The following is a 21,569-nucleotide window of genomic DNA, read 5'->3' as shown; positions in this document are numbered from 1 at the left end:
AGAAACGTGATAGATATCCAAAAATACAAATTATTATTACATTTTAAATGGTTGGAACACTTGTTTGAATACAATTAGATATATAACAATCATTTATAAAAAGATCATAAAAGTTGAGATGGAATTCAATTATCTCATTTCAAGCAATATGATGCGAACCTTTTAAACAAGTAATCCACACGCAACGATACCAATTCTCGAAAAAACCAAGTAAATTAGATTTGAGAAGAGTATGACAAAAATAACTTATATCTAGGCACCAACAGTATTGGAAAAGTAAACCCCCAGCCAACGAATATTAATTCGTGAATGAGAAGTATACAGATGACGCCATGAAGTCAGTTGTTCTTCAATAAGTTGTTTCAGTTCTTTAGAGAACCAAGAAAGGGAGAATATTTCACCAACTCACACAACAATAGGCAACAAAGAAGTCTTATTAATCTCAAGATTACATGACCCTACATGTCTGATTATGGTTTTATTTATAATGACTCTAGACTGAAATAAACTCTAATAGGCCTTTTATGTGGACTTACATGAGATCCACTAACAATTAAACCCAAATATAACCCAAAACATAAAGAAATAAAAATAACACAAAGCCTGGTATTGTTGCCGCATATAGTAAAGAAAATAAAAGCTAAATAATCTGATTTTCCTAGTTTATAAGTTGTTATGGATGAATAACCCTTCCTTGCATTCATAGGAGTAGTTGTCGCCACTATAAATCCTTTGTAGACTAGGAAAATTCTGACCTGATTTGCCTGGGCCTCTAGTTCCTTGTTTAGTTTTGATTTTCCTTGTATAACTTAGACAAATAATAAAGCCAATTCCCCATTTTGTTGCTGATTTAATTACTTTCCTTGCTTGTTTAGGAGAATAAATTGCTGACTTTCTATCCTTGTAACATTAGGAAAAACAAGCCTAACAAGATTGTTATGGGGTCAGACACATCACCCCTTTGATCTACACGAATTGGGCTCTTCTTAGACTTGAATTATATGAGTGAGAGGATCTCCTTCATGCTCCCTGGGTGTCCCATACTCTTCTAGGTCCGTCTTGCTCCATATGTTCTGAACAAGATTATTTAATGCTCTTTAAGCTTCTTCACCTTAGCTCTTGTAATTGGTCCACTTGGCACCTCCAATGAGTTTTTGGCATGATTAAGCTTGGTGTTGGGTCTTTGGTTTATTATTACTTATTTAGGTCAATTGTAAGTGGACCTCATAGAAGTCCACATAAGGGGGGTTCATTAGGGTTTATTTCAGTCTAGAATCAGTACAAATAAAGCCATAACCAGACGTGTGGGGGCTATAAAATTTTCAAATTAATAAACATCTTGTGCTGCAACTTTATTGTGTGAGTGGTGAGATATTCTCCCTTACTTGGTTCTCTAAAGAATTGACTTCATGGCGTCATCCTTATACTTCTTGTTCGCGAATTAATATTTGTTGGGTGGGGGGTTTCTGTTTCCAATAGTTCTAGTGCCTAGGTACAAGTTATCTTTGTGTCATACTCCTATCAAACCTGATTTACTTGGCTTTCCAGAAATTTGGTATCCTTGAGTTTGGGTTACGTGACCACGTGATCACGAGGTTTGCACCCCTCCTTCCTCACATCTTGGGTACTTGTACCAGCTTCATTACCACGTTTATCCACCCTCTCAAGTCTGTCACACACGTTCCCCATTACAAAATTCATCCTCATCTTCATCATGACTTGAATTTGAAGCTTAAGTTTTACCTCAGGAGGGGGTGTGTGTGTTGTTTTTATCTGACATGATGATACTTGCAAAAATTAGTTAGTGGTATAAAAATATCCTCACTTCGCTCGTGTTTCACTTAAAATTAGGCATTTCCCCTCGTCCCATATTCTTTCAGCTCTCGCGAAACTGAAACCAATAGTAGAACCAACTCAACGGCACAATCCAAATTGGCGTATATGACTCAAGAATTTTTTATCTGACATGATGATACCTACAAAAATTAGTTAGTGGTATAAAAATATCTTCACTTCGCTCGTGTTTCACTTAAAATTAGGTTTTTTCCCTCGTCCCATATTCTTTCAGCTCTCGCGGAACTGAAACCAACAGTAGAACCAACTCAACGGCACAATCCAAATTGGTGTATATGACTCAAGAAGCAATAAAAACATAAAAAACAAGTAAAACAAATCTGCGATGATAGTCTCGCGAGTAACAAGCGAATCTATCCGAAATATGAATGAAATTGAAGAATCGAATAAAAATAGGAATGAAGTATGCAATACGAGGGAAGAACACCCAAATATGTTAGATATGTTGTAAATATATTGCAAGAAACGAAAACAACATAAACAAAATTCTGGAACCTAAGGTAAATGGTGTCCAATTGCGTTGAAATTTCATATATAGTGTGATTTCAACCCAAATAGACAGGATATTAAATTTGAACAACTTATGATAAGGTTTGATATGTTGACGCAAAACATTATGAATCAGGCCTGATTAGACCCGAAATTGAAACCCTATGCAAACGATATCCAATGGATCCCAAAATTAATATCTAGTTTTATTAAGACCCCAGTAATCAGAGTATCGCATTTGAGCTAATTCTGAGTTGATTTGATCCAATTTCCCTTTGTTTAGTTTTCTGCAACAGAAGCAAATGAGTGTCTTTTCTAACAACCTTTTCTTTTCTTTTCTCTCTTTTTTTAAAGCTACTGATATATTTTGGACAGTAACAGAACAAAATAACAAACCCTTTTTTTTATATGCCGCAAATTCAAGGAAAAGAAGAAATTGGACACTAAGGAATCAACAAGAAAAGACAATTTTAAAAGGATATAACATGATTAATGGAGTCAAACTTTGATACTAAAAGATGCGAACCTCTTGAACACGCCCACATGTAAAGACACCAATTCCTGGAAAGCCAAGTAAATCAAGTTTGATAGAAGTGTGACACAAAGATAACTCGCATCTAGGCACCATCACTATTAGAAACAAAAACCCCCACCCAAGGAATTTTGATAAGCAAACAAGAAGTATAAAGATGACGCCACGAAGTTAGTTGTTCTTCGATAAGTTATTTTCAGTTCTTTAGAGAACCAATGAAGGGAGAATATCTCACCAACTCACACAATAAGGTGCAACAAAGAAGTTTTTATTAATCTCAATTTTATAGTCCCCACACAGACGGTTATGACTTTATTATTTATATTAACTCTATACTGAAATAAACCATAATGGACCCCCTTATGTGGACTTATGTGGGGTCCACTTACAATTATCCCAAATAAGTAATAATAAACCAAAGACTAAGAAGAAAATAATAAAAATAATAAAAATCTGAAATTAATATCTTAGATATGCTAGAATCAGATTTGTCACCCCTAAGAAGTCCCAAACAGCCTAGGAAATATGATATGAATGTGGAATTAATTATGAAGTTTTCTTGTCTTGTTGTGCTTGGTTTTTTTATTTTGCATGGACAATTAATGAAGAAAATCTCCCTCTTTTATATCTGCCAATTTAATTTCCTTCCTAGACTAGGAGAATCATTAATTAGTCCTTCCTAGCTTAGGAAATCAGATCTAACAACCCTTTGATCCATACGAATTGGGCTTTTCTTGGACATGAATTAGATGAATTAGAGGTTGTCCTTCATGCTTCCTAGGCGTTCCAAGCTCTTCTAGATCCATCTTACTCTATATGTTCTAAACAAGCTCATTCAATGTCTCTTTAAGCTTCTTTGCCCTAGCTCTTGTAATTGGCCTACTTGGCACCTCCTATGGGGTTTTGGCATGATTAAGCTTGTTGTTGGGTTGATCCTCAGCAAAATCTTCCACCAAAATCCAAATTTAACCTTGCATAGATCATATCCTTCCCTCTATCTTCAAGATGATTCGTCCTTAAATCACCAACAAGTGTAATGGACAATTCCTTAGTGTCTTCTTGTTGAAGCCTTTGGAGCTATTTTCTTGCACGTACTTGCCTTCAACAACATTGTATGGATGTAGTAACCAAAAATAATTTCAAAAAAGCACGCCTTGCCATCCACTTGCACATATATTTTTGAATGATAACCACTGCTACCCTCTTTTGTTTTTCATTCTTTTGGAGCTAAACTAAAGCTTTATATTCTTCATGTTCTTTATTTGTTTCTTTACAATTCATTCAACCAAACATTTTTTTTTTAGCAAACATTCATAGAAGCATCCCATGATCATAAATATTTGAAATTTGTAACCTCTGTTTCTCTTCCTTATATTGAATCTCCTCTTATCAGCCCTCCTAATATATTGTTTCATTGAAGCCATATCATCTTTCAGATCCTTCATCACCCTAGTCAATAACTTAAGTTGTTTGGTTCAAGCTTGTATCTGAAACATGTTACTCGCTTTCGGTGTCACGAAGTCATTATTTTCAGACATCTTTGAATTGGCAAAAATTAAATTGTTGCACAAAATATATCCTTACAACTTTCACATAAATAAAAATTTTTGATGCGAATCTCGTGATCTCGTGATCATGTAACCCACAATCAAGATTGAAAACTGGTCCTGAAAAGCTGAAATAGGTCTTCTAGGAGTGTGTGACACAATGGAAACCTGCCCCAAGGCACCAACACTACTAGAATGACGTCACGAAGCCAATTAATTTTTGATAAGTTAGATTCAGTTCGTTCAAGAACTGAAGACTGCAAAAATCACTCTCACACGTTAAAACTGAAAAATTCAGAAGTAATATTCATCAATAGCTGCCGAAATTTAGGTTACATGAGTTTAATAGTTCTTGAAAAATTAACCCTAATAGATCTACCCAAGTGGGACTGATTTGACCCCCTTACAAAACTGATCTAAAAACCTTAAACTAAAAAAAATCCATAACCTGATCCAAACAAACCTTGGATCCTAACCGAAAACAAAGTATTAATTAAGCCCAAACAAGCCTTGAGTTGTAGCTAACAAAATAAAATAAAGCTAATAATATTAAATTCATGTTCTGCCATAAAAAGAAGATAATGAAATAAAATATTGCAGAATTGATTCAAGGCTTATTTATAGCCTTCCATGCAGCCCATTAATCCTATAAACAAAAAGAAAAGGTAGCCACCCATGTTGTTTCGAAGTTGTAGTAGGATTTTTTGTTTCCTTTGTTGTCCTCACCTCATGGCCTAAATAAGGCTGGATTGCACCCCTCTTACACATGGATAAAATGTACTAAGGCCTCCTCTTGATACTTCAATGGGCCCTTCAAATCTAACTTGGCGAAACCTTCAAAACAAATGCATTCAATGCCTCTTTCAATGCCTTTGTCTTGGACCCAGTCATTAGACCACTTGCAACATGTAATGGGGCCTTGCTGGTGTTTCTAGGTTGGTCCACACCATCCCCTCTCTCCTTGAAAGGATTCGACCTCAAATCAAAACCTGTGTCAAACAAAGTAAGATCAGCAACATTAAAGGTAGCACTAACAACATACTCATCTGGAAGATCAATTTTGTATGCGTTGTCATTGATCCTCTCTAAAACCTGAAATGTACCATCACCACGAGGCTGTAATTTTGATTTCCTTTGGTTAGGAAATCGTTCCTTACGCATGTGAACCCATTGTTCAAAAATAACCTGTTTACTTCCCTTATTTTCTTTAGAAACATACAGTCTGTTCTTTTATTCTATTTGCAGTCAAACTCCCTCATGGAATTGTCTCACCACCTTTGTCTTCTTTTCACCATCTAAACTTACCCTTTCTTCAAAAGGTAAAGGAATTAAGTCCATAGGAGTTAGTGGATTAAACCCATAAACAATTTCAAAATGAGAAAAGCTAGTGGTCGAATGCACAGTTCTATTATAAACAAACTTAACAAATGACAAACATTCTTCCCAACTTTTCAGATTCTTTTGAATAACAACACGTAAAAGTTTAGATAATGTTCTATTCACTACCTCAGTTTGTCCATCTATTTGAGGATGCCAAGTTGTCGAAAATAAAAGTTTAGTTCCCAACTTTCCTATCACAATCTGACACTATACTTCAAGAAATGTCATGCAAACGTACAATCTCCTTAAAGAACAAGTCTGCGATATGAGATGCATCATCTTTTTTATGGCATGTAATGAAATGCACCATTTTAGAAAACCTATCAATCACAACAACAATAGAGTCTTTACCTACGTAAACCTAAAACAAATTTCATAAGATATCTACCCAAGGTTCAGCAGACACAAACAATGGTGTATACAATATTCACGGTGTTTAGAAGAACATACCTGCGCGAAAGTGCATTAGCTACTATGTTCTCTTTGCCTTGCTTATACTTGATTACGTAAGGAAAAGTTTCAATGAATTCAACCCATTTTGCATGTCTCCTATTCAACTTACCTTGTCCTTTCAGATGTTTCAAGGACTCATGATCCGAATGAATTACGAACTCTTTTGGCCACAAGTAATGTTGTCATGTCTTAAGTGCTCTTACCAGCATATAGAGTTCTTTGTCATAAGTGGGATAGTTCAAGGTCATTCCACTTAAATTCTCACTAAAATACACAATAGATGATGCGAACCTTGTGATCAAGTGGTCACACAACCCCACAATCAAGATTGAGATTTGATCCCGGAAAGCCTAAATAGGTATGATAGGAGTGTAACACAATGAAAACCTGCCCCAAGACACCAACACTATTGGAATGAGTAGAATGACGCCACGAAGCTAGTTAATATTTGATAAGTCAGATTCAGTTCGTTCAAGAAGTGAAGAATGCAAGAATCACTCTCACACGTTAAGACTACAAAATTCAGAAGTAAAAATCATCAAAGTTGCTGAAATTTTGGTTACATGAGTTTAAATAGTTCTTGAAAAATTAACCCTAATAGACCCCTTATGTGGACTTATACGAGGTCCACTCAAAACTGACCCAAAAACCTTAAACTGAAAAGCCCATAACTTGATCCAAACAAGCCTTGGATCCTAGCTCAAAACAAAGTTTTAATTACGCCCAAACATGAAAGAAAATAATAAAATTAACCAATACGTTATTAAATAGCACCAACCCTTCTTTCCTTATGTAGCTAGGATGAATAAGGAATCTTTATAAGAAAAGGATTCTGAAACATTAATGAATTGTTGCCACTCTTGAAAATTATGTTTCAGCTCATTAAAGATTCTTGTGAAACTAGAAAATTTCCAAAACAAGCTGTCACATCCTTTTAGAAAAAGTATCCTTGTCAAATAGGAAGTCCACAAGTCAAAAGAAAGTAAATAACAAAATTCATACAGCCTGTTCTGACCTATATCGCAAGTCCTTTCCAAACACCGACTCACCTGAAAATTTACCCTAACATAGAAAAATACCTCTGAAATCTTCTGGTAAGGTTTTAACTCGATCCAACGGTTGGATTTAAAGTTATGATCAATAGCGTAAAACTAGACGTAGAAAATTTTACGCCAAAATCCGAATCTGACCTTACTTGGGTCATATCACAAGGTTGAACCGTATCATATTTTGTGCTACTAACCAAATTTTGAAAAATCAAAGAATGTCTAAAAATAACAAATTAGTGACACAAAACATTGACGTCGCTTTCCACTTGCACGCCACAGGTCAGCAACTTGAGCTCTTGTCTAGGACATACAAGGATCTAGACGACGAGGTGGATTTCATAAAGCAATAGAATAGTGGGGCTGATCGCCAAAGAAATACAGTATCTAGGAATACATGACACAAATAGGAAAAATAGAAGAATACGAAGACGCAACAATAATAGAGTTTACGACAGGAAGAACATTGATTTAAACTCAAAATTACAAATCTGACTTTTGTTTGGACCATAACTGATCGAAAACAAACAAATGTGAAAGTGATGAAAATGACTTAAACAACAGCCAAATATCCAAAATATGAGGATAGTATACTGGCAGGAACAAAATCAATAGAAACAAAACAAGTTTTGAAAGATAACGCAAAACAGACCCGTTACGACAAGACAAAACTTGATTCTGGAACCTAAAGAAAATGCTATCCAAATGACCTCACATTTAATATATAGTATTCAGATACCAAGTAAACAACAAATATCAGTTTATAGGTCGATCTATTATGTTTAGGTACCCAAACCCCTTGTATGATCATTTTGCGGCAAAATTGCACCTCCAGAAGCCATTATCAAAATAAGTCCAAATTTAATATATGATGCGATATTATCCCCAATACACATAATATAAAGTTTCAATTTATTCTAAGGTGGTTTGCTTATGGTTCACCAAGAGTAGTGTTTTGCGGCAGAATTGAATCTCGAATTAAAACCTCAAGCAAACTATATCAAAATAAGCCCAAAGTTTACATATATTGCGATCTCACCACCAATAGACAGAATATGAAGTTGCAATTGATTCTGAGGTGCTTTGCTTATAGTTCACTAAAAATTGTGTTTCTGCGGCAAAATTGAATCATCCTTCAAATTTCAACTAATCTCTCTCTCTCTCTCTCCCACTGTTTTAATATACTGATATGATTAGAGACAATAACTAGATGAAATATAACTTTTTTTTTTCTTAGATGACGCAGACACTGAAAAACTTGAAGGGAAAATAAAGAAAATGAAAAAAATAGAAGGATATGACCTGTTTCGGAGCCTAGCTCTGATACTAACTAATGCAAACCTCGTGATCACGAGGTCATGGAACCCACAATCAAGATTGAGATCTGATCCCGTAAAGCCAAAATAGGTGTGATAAGAGTGTGACACAATGAAAACCTGCCCCAAGGCACCAACACTATTGGATTGAGTAGAATGACGCCACGAAGCCAGTTAATCTTTGATGCAAACCTCGTGATCACGTGGTCACGCAACCCACACGCAAAGACACCAATTCCTGAAAAGCCAAGTAAATCAGGTTTGATAGGAGTGTGACACAAAGATAACTTGTACCTAGGCACCAACACTATTGGAAACGGAAAATCCCCACCCAACGAATATTGATTCGCGAACGAAAAGTATTAGGATGACGCAACTAAGCCAGTTGTTCTTCGATAAGTCATTTTCAATTCTTTAGAGTACCAAGGAAGGGAGATTATCCCACCAATACACAACAAGTGCAGCAAAGAAGTTTATTGGTCTGAAAATTGTGTAACCTTACATGTTTGGTTATGCCTTTATTTATACTGACTCTAGACTTAAAGAAACCCTAATGGACCCCTTAGGTGGACTTATATGAAGTCCACTTACAATTGACCCAAATAAGTAATAATAATCTAAAGACTAAGAAGAAAATAATAAAAATCCGAAAATTACCATCCTAAATATGCTAGAATCAAATTTGTCACCCTTAAGAAGTCCCAAATAAACTAGGTGAAATATGATTTGGAAAATTTGTGTTGCTGCCCCCTTTGATGTCCTTGATTAGCTTGGATTTCCTTGTTTAACTTGGACAAATAAGAAAACAAATTTTCTCTTTTGTTGCTGATTTAATTACTTTCCTTCCTAAGTTAGGAAAAGCATTAAATAATCCTCCCCTCTTTAGGAATAAGATCTGGCCAACTTCCTTACTTAATTAGGAGAATAAATTGCTGACTTTCTATCCTTGTTTAGGAAAAAACAAGACTAACAAGGCTGGTATTGGGCCGGACACATCAGCCCCTTGTTCCACATGAATTGGGCTCTTTTTGGACCTGAATTAGATGAATTAAAGGTTGTCCTTCACGCTCCTTGAATGTCTCAAGCCCCTTTAGGTCCATTTTGCTCCATACATTCTAAATAAGCCCATCATCCCCTCTCTCTTCAAAAAGATTCGACCTCGAATCATCACCTACATCAAATAGAGTAAGATCAGAAACATTAAAGATAGCACTAACACCATACTCACATGGCAAATCAACTTTATAAGCATTGTCATTGATCCTCTCAAGGATCTGAAATGGCCCATCTCCTTATGGTTGTAGCTTTGATTTGCTATGGGCCGAAAATCTCTCCTTGTGCATATGCACCCAAACCCAATCGTCGGGCTGAAAGACAACATGTTTGCGCCCCTTATTGGCTTTGGTCACATACACACGATTCCTCTTTTCAATCTGTTGCCGCACACTCTCATGGAGTGTCTTCACCACTTGTGCTTTACAATTACCATCCAAACTAACCCTTTCATCAACAGGCAAAGGAATCAAATCCATTAGAGTTAAAGGGTTAAATCCATACACCATTTCAAATGGTGAAAATTTAGTAGTAGAGTGCACACTACAATTATATGCAAACTCTATAAATGGAAAACAATCTTCCCAATTCTTTAAGTTCTTTTGAATGACAGCACACAGAAGTTGTGTTAAGGTCCTATTAACTACTTCGGTTTGTCCGTCTATTTGGGGGTGACAAGTAGTTGAAAGCAACAGTTTAGTACACTTTACCGTTATGTTGTTGATGGCACGACAATCGACACACATCCTCCAAGTTCCATCCTTTTTATGCACAAGTAGCACTAGGACAACACAATCTCATACTCTCACGAATGTACCCCTTCATCATCAACTCATCTACTTGCTTTTGAAGCTCCTTCGTCTACTCGGGGTTGCTTCTATAGGTTGGACAGTTAGGAATCGAAGCTCCAAGCACAAGATCAATTTAATGTTTAATTCCCCTTAATGGTGGTAATCCACTAGGGATGTATTCAGGGAATACATAATCAAAGAAACAGCCACACTAGGAATAGCAGAATCAAGATTGTTAGTGTTAAAATAAACCTCCTTATACACAAGTAAGATCATCGGCTTATTAGTGAAAAACATAGATCTGATTTGCGCTCCTTTTGCCTAAAAATTAGGTTGTTTCTTTAATTTTTCCACACTATTATCATCACACAAACTTACTTTCTTCACTCCTCGGGTTTTACCTCCACTCTCAACCGGTTTAATTAATGATTTAGGTTTAGCCAAATCTGATGGTCTTCTCTCACCATTGTCCTCACTTGAATTTTCACTCTTCCAGCCCTCACATTCCCGTTTTAATTTCATTTGATCATCATACACTTGTTTTGGAGAAAAACGTATAAGAGTGATGGTTTTACCATCCTTTACAATAGTGAACCTATTTCTAACCCCATCATCAATCGCCCTTCGATCAAACTGCCATGGACGCCCCAAAAGTAAGTGACTAGCATGTATTGGGACTGCATCGCACATAACCTCATCAGAATACTTCCCAATAGCAAACGCAATCAATACTTACTTATTAACCTTCACTTCACCATATTCATTCAACCATTGCAATCTATAAGGCCACGTCTTGGGTACATGTTCCAACCACTTTCCATGTTTTCCCACCTTCTCAAGTCTGTCACACACGTTCTTTTTTTTTGGTAAGTTGACGTATGTATTAAAAGAAGAAGATACAAACATTATAAGGGGCATACCCCAGATTTACAATGATAATAGAAACATAAAACAACAGATGGCTACAGGCTAGCCACCGACCGTAAAACTGAAACCTCACTAGATTCGTTAGGGAAATCAATACAACCAGCTAACTACCAGATTAAGAATCTATGGTATTCACCCTCCAAGCTCGTTGGATCCTTGTGTTTTCATTTGTTGGTACGACATTCCTCATCAAATCAAGCTTATCACGAATGATACATTCGATTTGATTAAGGACCAAATTCGGAGTTCTAGACATTCCAGCAAAGATCCTTGCATTCCGTTCTTGCCATACATGATACACTGTAGCTGCAAAACTCAGTTTACGAGAAAAATTGACGAAACTCTCGCCATGCCAAGAGACAGTGGCCCATCGAATCCATTCATCCAAGCCTTTTGTCATTCTTGGAATGTCGCATCTGTCACAAACATCCCACCAGATCGCTTTAGTATAGGAGCATTCAAAGAACAAGTGGTTGTGATCCTCATTGTTGCGGAGACAGAGTGAGCATCTATTAGGACCATGTATACCAAACCGATGAAGTTTATCTTGAGTTGTGAGTTTATGTTGGACAGCCATCCATAGAAGAAATGAATGTCTTGGAACAGCATTCTTGAACCACACAATGTCATGCCATTCAACCATCTGACGATGACGTCTTAGTTGTTCCCAAGCTACTTTGACCGAGAATCTGTGATTTGGCGAATCCAACCAAACTAACTCATCCTTTTGCCCCATGTTAGGATTAGAATTGGAAGGAATAGCTTCTATAATGGGGTGCCAGCCAATAGCTTGGGTGGTAGGAGTTTTCCATTCTGAGTTCTGAATTAGCACATTCACCTTCGCGTTCTTGGCCATACCTGAATCATAGATGAATCTTTCCCCGTAAGAATCCGCGAGTGGGCTGTGAGGATGCCAATTATCAAACCATAGAGAGGTTGTCATTCCATCTCCTATGATGTACTTCATCTTCGGCCATGCTAAGGATCTGAGCTTTAGAATCTTTCCCCAAGCCCAAGAGCAATTCTGTGGCGTCTTGATTGTCCAGAAATTCCTACCTCGCAACAGATTGGATCTGATCCAAGTAGACCATATTGAGCCATCTGAGTCATTGCACAGGTTCCAAATGTGTTTCAACAAAGCAATCTTGTTCCATTCTGTTATGCTTTTTATTCCTAGCCCCCCCTCCTTTTTTGGAAGACATACCTGATCCCAAGCCACTTTAGCCCCAGTAGTTCTCATATCTGAACCTGACCAAAGAAAGGATTTCATAATTTGCTCCACATTTTTAATTACTTGCCCAGGTAAGAGAAAGAGAGATGCCCAATAGACCTGTATGGAAAATAAGACTGAATTAATCAGTTGTACCCGTCCTGCATACGAGAGTGCTCTACAAGTCCAATGTCGAACTTTAGAGGTGATTCGATCCACGAGGCCCTTACAATAAATAGCTTTTAGTCTGGACGAGAGAAGAGGTACTCCCAAATATTTCATAGGGAGCTCCCCCTCTCTAAACCCAAGAATATGAATAATTTGTTCCCTCTCAGCATTTAACACACCGCTCAAGAAGATGTCACTTTTATTTGGATTTGGATACAGACCTGATAGATCTTGAAACTTTGTGAGCACAGTTCTGATCATACGAATTGAGTTTACATCCCCGTTGCTAAAAATCATCAAGTCATCAGCAAAACAAAGATGAGAAATTTTGTCCTTCTTGCATCTCCAGTGGAACTCGAATTCTTGGTTGGCACTCATCTTGCAGAATAGCCCCGACAGGATTTCCATACATAGGACAAACAAATATGGGGACAATGGATCCCCTTGTCTCAGCCCTCTTCCCCCTTGAAAGTAACCTGCAAGCTCACCATTGACGTTGATAGAGAATTGACATGATGTAACACAAACCATGATCCAATCAATGACAGTTCTAGGGAATCCCATTTTTATTAACATAGCGTCAACGAAATCTTTTTTTTTGGTAAGTTGACGTATGTATTAAAAGAAGAAGATACAAACATTATAAGGGGCATACCCCAGATTTACAATGATAACAGAAACATAAAACAACAGATGGCTACAGGCTAGCCACCGACCGTAAAACTGAAACCTCACTAGATTCGTTAGGGAAACCAATACAACCAGCTAACTAACAGATTAAGAATCTATGGTATTCACCCTCCAAGCTCGTTGGATCCTTGTGTTTTCATTTGTTGGTACGACATTCCTCATCAAATCAAGCTTATCACGAATGATACATTCGATTTGATTAAGGACCAAATTCGGAGTTCTAGACATTCCAGCAAAGATCCTTGCATTCCGTTCTTGCCATACATGATACACTGTAGCTGCAAAACTCAGTTTACGAGAAAAATTGACGAAACTCTTGCCATGCCAAGAGACAGTGGCCCATCGAATCCATTCATCCCAGCCTTTTGTCATTCTTGGAATGTCGCATCTGTCACAAACATCCCACCAGATCGCTTTAGTATAGGAGCATTCAAAGAACAAGTGGTTGTGATCCTCATTGTTGCGGAGACAAAGTGAGCATCTATCGAATTGAAGTTCTACATCGGGAGGGGGTGGTGTGTTATTTTGATCTGACATGATAGTACCTGCAAAAAATTGGTTAGTGGAAAAAAAAATTCTCAAATCACTTGTGTTTCGCTCAAACACTCATAATATCCTCACAATCTCACATCTCTTGTCTCACCTTCTTTCTGTTCTTGCGAAACTCAAACCAACATCAAATAGAACCAACTTAGCAGCGCAATCCAAATTTGTATATATGACTCAAGAAGCAATAAAAACCAGAAAACAAGCAAAAACAAAACTGCGATGATAGTCTCGCGAGTAGCAAGCAAATCTATCCGAAATACGAACGAAACTGAAGACTCGAATAAAAACAGAAACGAAATATGCAAAAAATTATGAAACAGCACCCAAATATGTTGGATATGTTGAAAATATACTAAAAGAAATGAAAACAACAAAAAGAAAGCGAATTTCAAAGGTTGACGCAAAACAGACCCGTTTACGACGAGTTAAGTCTGAATCTGGAACCTAAATTAAATGATATCCAATTGAGCTACAATTTCAGATATAGTGCGATATCAGACCAACTAGACAGAATATATAAAGTTTGACCAATTTGTGATAAGATTTGATATACTGACGCAAAAACGTTATGAATCAGACCTGATTAGACCCGAAATTGAAAACCAAAGCAAACGATATCCAATTGATCCCAAACTTAATATGTGATGCTATTAGGGCCCTAGTAATAAGTGTATCAAATTTGAACTAATTCTGAGTTGATTTGATCTAATTTTCCCTTGTTTAGTTTTCTGCGGCAGAAACTAATAAACGTCTTTTTGAACAACTTTTTTTTTCATTTTTTTTATGCTACGTGGTCACGATGTTGCCACACGCAAAGACAACAATTCCCAAAAATTCAAGTAAATCAGGTTTAATAGGAGTGTGATACAAAGATAACTTGTACCTAGGCACCAGCACTATTAGAAACGGAAACCCCCACCCAACGAATATTGATTCGCGAACGAGAAGTATAAGGATGATGCCACGAAGATAGTTGTTCTTCGATAAGTCATTTTTCAGTTCTTTAGAGAATCATGGAAGGAAGATTATCTCACCAACACACACACACACACAAAGTGCGGCAAACAAGAAGTTTTTATTAATCTGAATTGTCTCTCCTTACATGTCTGGTTATGCCCTTATTTATAGTGACTCCAAACTAAAATAAACCCTATTGGACCCCTTATATGGACTTATATATGATGCCCACTTACAATTAAACCCAAATAATATAAATAAACCCTAAACTAAGAAGAAAATAATAATAACAATAATAAATCCGAAATTAATATTCAAAATATGATAGGATCAGATTTGTTGCCCTTTAGAAGTCCTATATAAGCTAGGAGAATCAAATCTGAAGGTAGAATTAATTCTGAAATCTTCTTTTCTTTTTGTAGCTATGATGAATAAGGAATCCTTGTAAGAAAATGATTCTGAAATATTTATGAATCCTTCCCACACCTGGAAACTATATTGCAGCCCATTAAAGATCTTTGTCCAATTAGAAGATTCCCAAAATAAGCTGCCACATCCTTTTAGAAAAAGAATCCTAGTCAAATAGGAAGTCCACGAGTCAAAAGGAAGATGAAGTTGAATTCGTACACCCTCTGTTGACCCATATTGCAATGCCTTCCCGAACTCTGATTGACCTGAAATTGTAACCCAAGGAGGACAACATGTCAGGAGACTCCGCGTAAACTTTTATCTCGATCCAACGATTGGATTGAGCATTATAACTGTTGCCGTAAAACTGGACAGTTGCACCTTTTACGTCGAAATCCGAATTTGACCTTGCCTGGATCGTATTAGAAAGATGAAGTTGAATTGGTCTGGAAATGCATACTCCCCCTTCTCTTTATTTGCCTTTATACCTTCATTGCCATATGGACCATGTCCTCCAATTCCACACAATGTTGTAATTCTACAACATCCGCAATGTCCTTATTCAACCCATTTAGAAATCTAGCCATAGTAGTTTCCCTATCCTCAATCACATTGGCCCAAATCATTGCGATCTCCATCTCCTTGAAATACTCATCCACGTACCTAGAACCCTGATTCAAACCCTGCAATTTCAGATACAAATCTCTATAATAGTGGTTAGGCACAAATCGCCTTCTCATCAACACTTTCATCTCCTCCCACAACGCTACCGGCCTCTCTTCACTTCTCCTTCTACTAATCACATTCTGATCCCACCAAATCAGTGCATAATCCGTGAATTCGATGACTACCAATTTCACTTTCTTCATCTCCGAATAATTATGGCAATCAAAAATCCAATTAACCTTTTTCTCCCACTCCAAATATGTCTCGGGATTGTTTTTACCTTGAAAAGAAGGTATTTTCAGTTTGATAGCATCCAAATCACCATCTAAATCATCATGTCCCCTAACACTACATAAATTTTTCCTTTGGCCGAATTGGCCCCTAGTTCTATTCCCAAAATCCCTTTGATTTCTAGGCTGCCGAAAACCTTCCTGATCGCCTATGGTCTCATCCTCAAAACCACCATCACCAATATAATCAACGTCCTCCTCAAAATCCCGATAATCAGCCCACCTTGGCCTTTCGGCCCTACTGCCACTGTTTGCTTTCGGTTCAGCCCCAACCTTCATCACGTCTTGGGTGCTTGTACCAGTCTCGTTACCACTTTTCTCCACCCTATTAAGTTTGTCACACACATTCCCCATAATAAAATTCATCCTCTCCATCATCTGCGTCATGGCTTGCATTTGGAACTTAAGTTCTCCTTGGGGCGGGGCGGGGCGGTGTGTTGTTTTTATTTGACATGATAGTACCTGAAAAAATTGGTTAGTGGTAAAACAGATATCCTCACATGCTCACACCTCTCGTCTCACCCTCTTGCGGTTCTTGTGGAACTGAAACCAACACCAAATAGAACCATCTTAGCAATAAAAACCAGAAAACAAGAAAAAATAAAACTGTGATGATACTCTCGCGAGTAGCAAAAGAATCTATTCGAAATACAAACGAAACTGAAGATTCAAATAAAAACAGAAACGAAATATGAGAAAAAAATGAAACAACAACCAAATATGTTGGATATATTGAACATATACTGCAAGAAATGAAAACAACAGAAAGAAAGTGCATTTCAAAAGTTGACGCAAAACAGACTCATTTACGACGAGTTAAGTTCAAATCTGGAACCTAAAGTAAATGTTGTCCAATTGAGCAAAAATTTCAGATATAGTGCTATATCAACCCAAATAGACAGAATATAAATTTTTAGTAATTTACGATAAGGTTTGATATACTGACGCAAAATCGTCATGAATCAGACCTCATTGGACCCGAAATTGAAAACCATAGAAAACGATATTCAATTGATCCCAAACTTAATATGTGGTGCGATTAGGACCCCTGTAATCCGATTATCAAATTTGAAGTAATTCCGAGTTGATTTGATCCAAGTTTCTCTTTTTTAGTTTTATGCGGCAGAAACCAATAAACGTCTTTTTGAACAATTTTCTTTGTTTTTTGTTTTTGATTCTACTGATATATTTTGAACAATAACAGAATAAAAAAAACAAATTTGTATTTAATATGCCACAAATTCAAGGAGAAGAAGAAATTAGATACTAAAGAATTTTTGCGGAATCAACAAGAATGAAAATTTCAGAAGGATATAACCTGATTAGTGGAGCCAAGCTCTGATACCAATTGATGCGAACCTCGTGATCACATGGTCACGCAACCCATACGCAAAGACATCAATTCCCGGCATGCCAAGTAAATCAGGTTTGATAACTTGTACCTAGGCACCAGCACTAATAAAAACGGAAAACCCTCACCCAACAAATATTGATTCGCGAACGAGAAGTATTAGGATGACGCCACGAAGCCAGTTGTTCTTATATAAGTCATTTTCAGTTCTTTATAGAATCAAGAAAGGGAGAGTATCTCACCAACTCACACACAAAGTGCGACAAACAAGATGTTTTATTAATCTGAATTGTCTAACTTACATGTCTGGTTATGCCTTTATTTATACTAACTCTAGACTTAAATAAACCCTAATGGACCTCTCTCAGGTGCACTTATATGAGGCCCACTTACAATTTACCCAAATAAGTAATAATAACCCAAAGACTAAGAAGAAAATAATAAAAATCCAAAAATTACCATCCTAAATATGCTAGAATCATATTTGTCACCCTTAAGAAGTCTCATCAAATAAACTAGGAGAAATCTGATTTGGAAAATTTGTGTTGCTACCCCCTTTCATGTCACCCTTAAGAAGTCTCAAATAAACTAGGAGGTTCGCATCAATTAGGCTCTTCTTGGACCTGAATTAGATGAATTAAAGGCTCTCCTTGATGCTCCTTAAATGTCCCAAGCCCTTCTAGGTCCAACAACACTGTATAGAAGTAGTGTCTGACAAGAATTTCAAATAAGCACGCCGTACTAACCACTTGCGTACATTTGAATGATAACCACAACGGCTCTCCTTCGTCTTTCATTCTTTTGGCGTTGTAGCTCTTTTTCACATCGTTGATCTGCAATCTTCCTCTATTCCCTCTCCCTTGGTGAATACATGACACAAATAGGGGGAAACAAAGAAGAAGACGAAGATAAGAATAGAGTTTATAACAGGAAGAACACTGATTTAGACTCGAGATTACAAATCTGACTTTTGTTTGGACCAGAACTTGTCGAAAAACAAACTAATGCGAAAGTGACAAAAATGACTCAAACAACAGCCAAATATCAAAATAAGATGATAGTATAATGGCAGGATCGAAATCAACAGAAACAAAACAAGTTTTGAAAGATAACACCGAACAGACCCGTTACGACAAAACAAGACCCAATTCGGGAACCTAAAGAAACCGATATCCAAATGACCTCAAAATTAATATATAGTATTCTGATACTAAACATACAACAACAACTCAAACTTTATAGGGCGTTATATTTTGTCTAAGTACCAAAACCCTTTGTATGATCAGTTTGCGGCAGAATTGAACCTCCAGAAGCCAATATCAAAATAAGCCCACATTTAATATATGGTGCGATCTCATCCCCAATACACAGAATATGAAGTTTCAATTTACTCTAAGATGGATTGCTTATGGTTCACTAAGAGTAGTGTTTCTACGGCAGAATTGAACCTCAAATTTAAACCTCAAGCAAACTATTTCAAAATAAGCCCAAATTTTACATATATTGCGATATCACCACCAATAGACAGAATATGAAGTTTTAATTGATTCTAAGGTGATTTTCTTATAGTTCACTAAAAGTTGTGTTTGTACGGTAAAATTGAACCTCAAATTAAAACCTGAAGCAAACGATATCAGAATAAGCTTACATTTGACATATAATGCGATCTCACCCCCATTAGATAGAATATGAAGTTTCAATTGATTCTGATATGGTTTGCTTATGGTTTTAATTGGAGGTTCAATTTTATCGTAAAATTTTAGCCCGATCCAATGGTCGGATTGAGAATTATGATTGTTGTTGTAAACCTGGACCGTTGCGCATTTTACGCCAAAATCCAAATCTGACCTTACTTGGGTCGTATCACAAGGTTGAACTGTATCAATTTTGCTCCATACGTTCTGAACAAGCCCATTCAATGCTTCTTTAAGCTTCTTTGCCCTAGCTCTTGTAATTGGCCCAATTGACACCTTCAATGGGTTGTTGACATGATTGCGCTTATGGTTGGATTGATCCTCATCACAATTACTTGACTCCTAAATGACCTAATTATAATAGAAACAAAAAGATTTGGATAAAAACAAACAGTAAGGATCCTGTTTTTGAACTTGATGCAAATCCGGCCTGTTACGCAATTTTTACGTAACAGAATTGAAATCCAGACCAAATGATTGTAATGACCTCAAATTCAATATTTAGTATTCGGATACCAAACCAACAACAAATCTTAGTTTATAGGTCGTTCTCTTATGTCTAGGTACCCAAACTCCTTGTATGATCAGTTTGTGACATAATTAAACCTCGAATTAAAACCTCAAGCAACGATATCAAAATAAGTCGAAATTTAATACATGATGCAATCTCACCCCCAGTAGACAAGATATGATGTTTTAATTGATTCTGACGTCGTTTCGTTATACAAGGGGTTTGGGTAGTTAGACATAAGAGAACGACCTATAAATTTAGTTTTGTTGTTTTTTTAGTATTATAGTACTAAATATTGAATTTGAGATCTTTTCGAGATTGTTTGGTCTGGGTTTCAATTCTGTTACGTAAAAATTGCGTAACAAGTTAAATTTGCATCAAGTTTCAAAATGTGATCCTTACCGTTTAGTTTTGTCCAAATATTTTTGTTTCTATTATATTTGGGTTATCTAGGAGTCAAGTAATTGTTTTCGCTAATATTCGCTTTTGTTTTATTTCGTGTCTTCATCTTGTCCACAATTCATACGAATTTGCATTGTTACTCTTGAAATCATAATCTTAGTTTTGATTTGCTTTGTTTTCAGTATATTTATTGATTCTTGAGTTTGAAAATTATAATCAGAGTGCGCTGCGAAGGCTACTAACTTTGATTTGTTGATTTCAGTTCCTAAAGAACCAAAAGAAAGCAACTTGTGAGGTAAAAGGCGTAGTGAGCTTATTAAAGTGAAAAGCCTTGATTTTTTTTTTTTGTGATACACGAAAGGTGTGAGGATATATTTTGTGCTACTAACCAAATTTTGCATATTCAAAGAATGTCTGAAAACAACGAATCAACGACACAAAACGTTGACGTAGCTTTCCAATTGCGAGCCATAGGCCACCAGCTTGAGCTGTTGTCTAGGACATAAAAGGATCTAAAGATGAGGTGAATTCGATAAAGCAACAGAATAGTGAGGCTGATCGCCGAGGAAATATGATTCGTATGGCTGTACGGAATGTCAGATCTTATTTTGAAGAGTTTGTTGACGAAAAAGCAGATGTGGGTGAAGATGACTATGATTTTGCATTTGCTAGCCAAGGAATCAGGTCTGGACCAAACAGGGCTAGGAGGAATGTGAATTTTCATGGCATGGGGAGTTATGAAGATATGGATGGGGACTTGGACACCATTAAACTTAAAATTCCTAACTTTCAAGGTAAAAACGATCCTGAGGCTTATTTGGAGTGGGAGAAAAAGGTAAATTGGATTTTTGATTGCCCCAAGACACCAACACTATTGGAATGAAGTCAAATGATACCACAAAGCTAGTTAATCTTCGATAAGTCAGATTCAGTTCCTTCATGAACTGAAGAATGCAAGAATCACTCTCACACGTTAAAATGAAAAATTTAGAAGTAATATTCATCAATGGCTCCTGAAATTTTGGTTACATGAGTTTAAATAGTTCTTGAGAAAATAACCCCAATAGACCCCTTATATGAGGTCCACTCAAAACTGACCAAAAACCCTAAACTGAAAAGCCCATAACCTGATCCAAACAAGCATTGGATCCTAGCTCAAAACAAAGTTTTAATTAAGCTCAAACATTAAAGAAAATAATAAAAATAACTAATCTGTCATTAAATAGCACCAACCCTTCTTTCCTTGTGTAGCTAGAATGAATAGGAATCCTTATAAGAAAAGGAT

This window comes from Populus trichocarpa, chromosome 12 (genome assembly GCF_000002775.5).
Source record: "Populus trichocarpa isolate Nisqually-1 chromosome 12, P.trichocarpa_v4.1, whole genome shotgun sequence".
In the NCBI taxonomy this organism is placed as follows: domain Eukaryota; kingdom Viridiplantae; phylum Streptophyta; class Magnoliopsida; order Malpighiales; family Salicaceae; genus Populus; species Populus trichocarpa.
The sequence above is the reverse complement of the archived record's forward strand: the minus strand, read 5'-3'. Positions refer to the sequence as shown.